This window comes from Botryllus schlosseri, chromosome 5 (assembly GCF_051294905.1).
Source record: "Botryllus schlosseri isolate E-star chromosome 5, Bs_hap1, whole genome shotgun sequence".
Taxonomy (NCBI): domain Eukaryota; kingdom Metazoa; phylum Chordata; class Ascidiacea; order Stolidobranchia; family Styelidae; genus Botryllus; species Botryllus schlosseri.
The window spans coordinates 1,351,154-1,359,840 of NC_137240.1; the positions used below are offsets into that span (position 1 = coordinate 1,351,154).

At 39.6% G+C, this 8,687-nt stretch overlaps 1 protein-coding gene across 2 annotated transcripts in view; it reads right to left on the bottom strand.

Moving 5' to 3' along the window:
- Positions 1–2,463, bottom strand: part of LOC145439594 (cytochrome P450 2U1-like) — a 30,404-nt gene extending 27,941 nt beyond the window's left edge. Inside the window, exon 1 of one of the 2 annotated variants that reach the window (XM_080317100.1) lies at positions 1,739–2,463. The gene's annotated coding sequence lies outside the window, so the exon portion shown is untranslated. Of the gene's footprint in view, positions 1–1,692 lie in introns of both variants that reach the window. The other variant, XM_080317099.1, reaches the window with a different exon arrangement.
- Between the last annotated feature and the right edge of the window lie 6,224 nt (positions 2,464–8,687).

The following is an 8,687-nucleotide window of genomic DNA, read 5'->3' on the forward strand; positions in this document are numbered from 1 at the left end:
CTAGACGGTTTTGAAAAGCCCGTGCGGTACTTTTCAAAATGAGTCAGCCTACAGTATCAAAATTGAATTGCTCTTGTAATTTATTGTTGACTTGTCAACCATATATTTTATTAACCTGACCGCGAAATTGGGAACATAAATAGCTGTAAAACAGTTTGAGAAAAACAGAGCTTTAACCGCAATTAAACTACATCAAGAGCGAAATACGCTACATGTAGGTAGCCAGCGAATGAGGCTTATTCCACCAATCAATGAGATTGAAATCGTTGTCTGATGTAAATATCTAGCAAGCGAGGCCTATCTCGATTTTATATGTTTATTGTATCATAAAAGCCAAATCCATGCGATTGTGGTGTTGGCTACTGCTGTAAACCTTGTTGCTGGGGTAAACCCGTTTTTGGCGTCTGAGTGTTGATACGTAGATATTGAGCAGCGTGTCCGATCTGGCCCAGACCATTGCATTCCCTTGCAAGTCCTCGTCTAAATCGTAGGCAAAGCGACTGAAGATATTGATTTTATGGGATTATTACATCATTTGATTGCTCCAGTTGAAACATTTGGCGACGTTTAAAAAGTCACTATGTACCTGACCATTCTGACATTACGTGGCTCGAAATGTAGGGTTGGAATTAGCAGTGTATGACGTCACGTGACGTCATGAGGTTCGCGTTCACACGAACATGAACCTTTAAGGGATTCACACCATCCCTACTCTCAACAATTTAATCTTCATAGCGACGGCCAGACACCGACTTTGAGTAATTGTAGCTGGACCTTACAAATGACGTTTCGGCTGATCAGATACATTGTCTGCCGGGTTCGCAATCTGCAGTGATCATATATTCTTCTACTTTAAAAAAATAGCTTCTTTGAGGTACAGAACTTCAATATGAAATTGAATAGTACAATAATATTCAAGTTAACCCGAATATTTTCGGCTGACACTCATCAGGTGTAATCGTCAGCAACTAGCAGAGAATTGGAAAGAACATTGTACATCAACAATTGTATCACAAAATATGACGTCACCAGCATGAAATTTCGAATACGAGAGCGTCCAGTGTACTATCTGTACAAGGTAAGGTACTCGAAGTCCCTTTGTTGGCACAGCCTTCGCTGGTGTATTTTGATGAAATCGACTTCAAAGCATACAAATGTAACTGAGAACCGTCCCGCCCAATGACACGAAATCTGTCGCCTGTATTATTTTTCGCACAAGCGTTATAATCCAACAGTTGTTTGTCAATGACTGAATTTATGGCTTTTGAATCTAGCTTGAGTGGATGAGTCAAGGATTGGGCAATGTGCACTCTTCACCTAGCGTGATGCGCGTGTCCAAGTCCAATTCACAATTTTCAGTCACGAATCATCTCGCGAGTCGTGTGTTTGGGACCCCTGTTTTAGGGTAACATCAGTGACTATTTGGAATGCCACAGAGTAGTTTCGAAAAGAAAGGAATTTGCAACGTATGCAAATGAAGAACCGTGTGTTTCCTTCAACGTTATGGCGGCCTCTGCACATGACTTTACACTATTTTTTAGTAGTTCTCCTTCGCAACAAATTTGCAAAGTGAATAATATAATCAAAATAGAAGCCTATAAACTAAATATATTTCCACATCTACCGCGGTCATTCTTTATCATGTTTTGTTACGCGAATTTTCACGTAAAATTACTAATCGAGATAACTGACTTTAACGCAGAGCGAATGTTTGTAGTTGTATAATTGTATATCTGACTCCAAGATGTATTATTGACTCCAAGAAGGTTGCGTTTTACAATTCGCTGCGTGTTTCTTCTTTCGTTCGACGAACCGGCGTAACCGCGCCGTACGGCCTTGTTGGCTGACGTACCACGAAGCCTGTCTATTGGGCACGTATTCGATGGATCACACTGACGAATATATTTGTTTCTGTCTCCACGACTTGTAACTTTATTGACTCACGTACGACAAAGTAACGGACTTCCTAATCAGCGAAATATCATGAATTGAATGACCGTCTCTCATAGCCACGAGAGAGTACATGCCAAATTGTTATCTACGTTCGCACGATAAAATATACGACTTACAAAGGTCTTATCGGGTTCCAGTTCAGATAATTATGTAAGGTTTACAACACTCCCTATTGCTCAAATCTTAAAATGGCGTGAACAATATAGTTCGTTAAAAGTTCCCCCTTGCTACAAAATAAACTTGGTGTCAAAAAAAAAACGAATATATTGTTCAAAATGTTCGGTCATAAATTCCCCCCTTTCAGCCAAAGAACTTTGTGTGAAAAAAAAAACCGAACATACCGTTCAAAACCTTCTATCTAGAGTTATAACTAATCAGGGACTGGAGACAGGTAACGATTTTATATGCAGGGGCAAAAGTAAACTAATGAAACGAAATACCATACAAGCGTGGCAAGCGTGGCGAGCGTGGCAAGCGTGGCGAGCGTGACGTGGCGAAAACCCTATTTTACATAACCATCTCGGAACCAGACATGGGGTAATCGCGATTAGTAATCGTAATCGATTACGACGATTACAGCATTTTCAAGTAATCGTAATCGCAATCGATTACATTCGAAAAAATTCCGAAGTAATCGTAATCGTAATCGACTACTTCGCATATTTAATCGATTTCTTAGTGAAAGAACGATTACTTTTTATTTGTACAAGGACTATGACATAAACTGAACATTCGTGAACAAGGAAGGGCTAGATATTATACCAGGTTCGCGATAGCACACACGTCTGATTTCCAAATGGTATTGCTCATTATTACGTCAGAAGTAGCCTATTACCTTTACTCGTCATTGCGTAAGAAGTATCCACAGTAAATAGATATTCGATGTACGTAGCCTACATTAGTATGATTGTAAGAACACCCGCCGTGCTGTATATCAGGTTATCAACACGTTCCATCGTCACTCCCTTGCAGCAGGATAATTAATCTCCATTCTGCCTAGTTTAAAATAGTAATTTATGTATTGATGTTTGGCTATGCTCAGCTAAACGCAATTTGACCGTTGCTTCTTGGCGAGCAGTAGGCCTATGGACAAAGATTTGAAATTTTGTACTCGCCGAATAAAACATTACGGTTTCCACAAGGAAGCATTAAAAATCAACTGCTAATGATATATATTATATGTCATAACCGAGCCGTCTTTGCCGTTTCTCGTAACGGCAGCTTGCAGTACATTATCTGTATGAAGTTGAAGGCAGAATTTTATGTTCGCTTCATCGGGCCCCGGCTTCATCTTATTCTCATTCTACTTGAAACAAGCGTCAATCGTTATTTCACAATTCTTTACTCAACATTGGGACCTGTCGCCATGGCCATGGGCTTCTATACCATTTAGCGTGGGCTGTAGCTAGAATTTGGACCTGAACAGCAATTCGTCCCCCAGTCCAAACGTTGGTCTTTGGCCCCATAGGGTGGCATTTTCAAGTTGAAGACTGAATTTCGTCAATATTATTAGTAATTGCATTATATTACTATTAATTTTTAATCCTCTCTCAACCCCGATGGTCAGATTTACCTGTAGAGCCGGGAGCACGTAATTCATAATTACAACGTCCGGTATCTTGTTATAATTACTTTAGTTTATGTTGTTAATTCGTGACCTCCGGTCTGTTATATAATTAAAAGATATGGAAGTGGCGCAAGAACTTTGGTGAAACGCACACACAAATTGTCATGTCTTTAAAACTCTGTGGGTGCCCCGGGTGGCATTTGCATTATGAGCTCAGATTGGAAGGACCGGACTATTAGTCACGTCCACCAAGCGTGGCTATTGACAATGGACACATACCCAAAGTTTCGACCAATGTCTTTCTTTAGTAGCACACTTCGTAAAGTCGCATGTTGGTCGAAACTGCGTATATCTTTTGATGGGTCGTGGCACGGTATTGACTGGCACCTAAATGCCTATTACTATAAATTAGGGTTGCATTTAAAACAAAAATCAATTTAAAACAGACATGTTTAAAACAAGGCGCTTGCTTAAAAAATGTTTTTTGTTTCAAACCACGGCGTCACGAATATAAAATTGTGACGTCCTAGTGGATTGAAATTGACAATTGAAAATATAGGGTAAGTATAGCTCATTTGACGAAATATCTGGACTATAACTCTTGAACAGACTATTTTGAGGGCTCCAACCATCCCATATCGATGTACGTAGGCCAAATCGGGTGGTAATTGTCCGTATGCTCATACAATATGTTTTTTGGAAAGTGTTTACACAATTATGGCATAATGTTACAACTTTAAAAACACAATTTAGTTTTTTTAAAGCCTTTGTTTTTAGAACACCGTTTAAAACATGTTTTAAACAAAGTGTTTTAAACAACCATTTGTTTTAAATGCAACCCTACTATAAATTATGTATCCTTTATTTTAGGAGGAGACGTATGCATTTCAAAATCAAGCTATCCAGAGAGAATTTCCAAGTTAATTAAATCTCTCGAAATGACTGTATAATTTATGTTGGTTTACGAAATACTTTTGAGTCCCCTTCGATCTCGCTCCTCACCCTATTGGAAATTTTGGGGGCGGCGGTTATGGACCTGGCAAGAATGCAAATCGTTGGGTGTGATAAATCGACCTCTATAAAAATGGGCAATCGGTACACCATGACGTAGCAAGCCAATTACGCATATTTTTTTTAAGGAAGATTGTTATCTCATTAGGCCTTTTCAGCGCAATCCATATATTGTCTTCCGATATAACTTCTAAGATGCAAAATAAATGTAATCGTGAGTAATCGTGATTACTTTTCCAGTGTAATCGTAATCGTAATCGACTACTTCCTGATTTTGCTGTAATCGTAATCGTAATCGTAATCGCAATCGATTACATTCATGAAGTAATCACCCCATGTCTGCTCGGAACGACTCGCAATATCATCGTTCCGTCCTAATGCCAAGATCAACAAGAGTTAGCATTAACACAATCAAGAAATAAAAGACAAAATATAACTAGCACCAAAAGCGGTACCATCAGCGACATTAAAGGTCACTTCGCATGCAATAATAACATGATATCATCAATACAATAAAAGAAACATAATAATTAGCCCAAAAGCGATACCATAGAGACAATCACGATCTCATTGCTTGCAATAACATACCATCATTAAACACAAATGCAGAACAAAAATATCAATAGCACAAAAGCGGGCATACACGAGCCTAACATTCTGATGTCCGCACATATTACTACAACGCATACTTTAGCAACGAGCTTCGGTGACCCCACCTTACATTCTACGACGGGAGTCACAACATGATGCAGCAATCCTGCATTTACATAGCATATCACCGTATAAAGCGCAATATAACCGCGTCTATCTTTACTTTACGCGATTCAACAATCGATGAAGCAGCAATCCTGCATTTATGCAACATATTAATGCACAAGGCACAATTTTCATCACGCATATCTATGTTCTACGCGATTGAATGCAACACATAATCATTCAAATGTCTTGGTTTAACAATTTGTCTCCCTCTGGACGTATATCTTGGACTTGACTCGTTTAGAGTTCTGCCTTCATTACATGTTTGGGTCTTAGATTTGGATTCATGCCCATTATTATCGCGATCGACATCAACAGGTAAGCATTCAGATGTACGCTCTCGAGACGCATCACTAATACTACCCGGACAGTTGCTACCGCTGTCACCACAACTAGACGAAATTACATGTACGTCACCCGGATTTCCCGCGGAGTTTAGTACCACTCTGTCCGCATCAACGGGCGGAGACTGCCGAACGAAATCGTTGAACACGTCGTTATCTACATCAAATGGCGGAAAGTAACATCAGTCTGTTTATGCAGACTACTGAAATACAAATCAACAACATTAGGCGATCAAAAAAAAAAACACAAACATCACTTAATACCTCAAAACAACACATACACGATATTATCGCAACATTAAAGGATACATTACATTGGGCATTCAGAAAACCGATAATATCACTCGCACACGAACTAATTAGCAAGATACTGTTATGGGTATGGGTATAGAAAAAAATCGAATTTTCACCTGCAATCATTTTATTCTAAATTGATATGAAACTTCCTAATTCATATCACGTAGCATTTAACATTGGTATATACTAACAGAACGAGAGTGTGCCCTATTTATTGTATTACATGCAAAGCAATGTTTGCAAATATCATGCACTACCGCGGTGCATATTTTCTCAATGATATACTCAACATAGGGTATCGTCGTATAGCAGAGGCCTAATATCTCTTCATAAGGCTTGCAATATATCATTATTCATCACACATACATATCAAGCTATTCAGCTATTGGATGCATCATGGCATCGAATAAATAGGGTAGCCTTCCTGCCACGGGTTTACCCGCACACATCTCTTAACAAAACATCATGCTATATAAGCACCTGCGTCCTACAGCTCTAGCAGCGGAGGATTAGACTCGCAGGAAATGCGACCCCTACCTGGGTTTAGAAACCAATGATTGCAAGTTACTTTACAAAACTATACTTTGTCAATATCCCAATAACAGTAACCAACTAACGTCGTAGTGCATGAAAATAAAATCGATCTACCTTTCATTTTTCTAATCCATGTGATGCATGCTTGGAGCACCACCGTCCGCAAATCTGCTAAACTTCTGCGATTTCCGAGCATTTTCTGACACTGCATACGTCTTCTTCATTGTGGTCTTTGTTACGGCGTATTGATCGTCGAAAGCACAACCCCGCTGCATTTCTTCCTGGCAATAACGTATCGTCGTCTTCTCTGATGGTATTTCTCGTCGTTTTGCAAGGCGAATCTTTATATTGTCTCCGGTCGTCGTGATTAATTAAACGTCGGGGTCACCATTTAACGCAGAGCGAATGTTTGTAGTTGTATAATTGTATATCTGACTCCAAGATGTATTATTGACTCCAAGAAGGTTGCGTTTTACAATTCGCTGCGTGTTTCTTCTTTCGTTCGACGAACCGGCGTAACCGCGCCGTACGGCCTTGTTGGCTGACGTACCACGAAGCCTGTCTATTGGGCACGTATTCGATGGATCACACTGACGAATATATTTGTTTCTGTCTCCACGACTTGTAACTTTATTGACTCACGTACGACAAAGTAACGGACTTCCGAATCAGCGAAATATCATGAATTGAATGACCGTCTCTCATAGCCACGAGAGAGTACATGCCAAATTGTTATCTACGTTCGCACGATAAAATATACGACTTACAAAGGTCTTATCGGGTTCCAGTTCAGATAATTATGTAAGGTTTACAACACTCCCTATTGCTCAAATCTTAAAATGGCGTGAACAATATAGTTCGTTAAAAGTTCCCCCTTGCTACAAAATAAACTTGGTGTCAAAAAAAAAACGAATATATTGTTCAAAATGTTCGGTCATAAATTCCCCCCTTTCAGCCAAAGAACTTTGTGTAAAAAAAAAAAACCGAACATACCGTTCAAAACCTTCTATCTAGAGTTATAACTAATCAGGGACTGGAGACAGGTAACGATTTTATATGCAGGGGCAAAAGTAAACTAATGAAACGAAATACCATACAAGCGTGGCAAGCGTGGCGAGCGTGGCAAGCGTGGCGAGCGTGACGTGGCGAAAACCCTATTTTACATAACCATCTCGGAACGACTCGCAATATCATCGTTCCGTCCTAATGCCAAGATCAACAAGAGTTAGCATTAACACAATCAAGAAATAAAAGACAAAATATAACTAGCACCAAAAGCGGTACCATCAGCGACATTAAAGGTCACTTCGCATGCAATAATAACATGATATCATCAATACAATAAAAGAAACATAATAATTAGCCCAAAAGCGATACCATAGAGACAATCACGATCTCATTGCTTGCAATAACATACCATCATTAAACACAAATGCAGAACAAAAATATCAATAGCACAAAAGCGGGCATACACGAGCCTAACATTCTGATGTCCGCACATATTACTACAACGCATACTTTAGCAACGAGCTTCGGTGACCCCACCTTACATTCTACGACGGGAGTCACAACATGATGCAGCAATCCTGCATTTACATAGCATATCACCGTATAAAGCGCAATATAACCGCGTCTATCTTTACTTTACGCGATTCAACAATCGATGAAGCAGCAATCCTGCATTTATGCAACATATTAATGCACAAGGCACAATTTTCATCACGCATATCTATGTTCTACGCGATTGAATGCAACACATAATCATTCAAATGTCTTGGTTTAACAATTTGTCTCCCTCTGGACGTATATCTTGGACTTGACTCGTTTAGAGTTCTGCCTTCATTACATGTTTGGGTCTTAGATTTGGATTCATGCCCATTATTATCGCGATCGACATCAACAGGTAAGCATTCAGATGTACGCTCTCGAGACGCATCACTAATACTACCCGGACAGTTGCTACCGCTGTCACCACAACTAGACGAAATTACATGTACGTCACCCGGATTTCCCGCGGAGTTTAGTACCACTCTGTCCGCATCAACGGGCGGAGACTGCCGAACGAAATCGTTGAACACGTCGTTATCTACATCAAATGGCGGAAAGTAACATCAGTCTGTTTATGCAGACTACTGAAATACAAATCAACAACATTAGGCGATCAAAAAAAAAACACAAACATCACTTAATACCTCAAAACAACACATACACGATATTATCGCAAC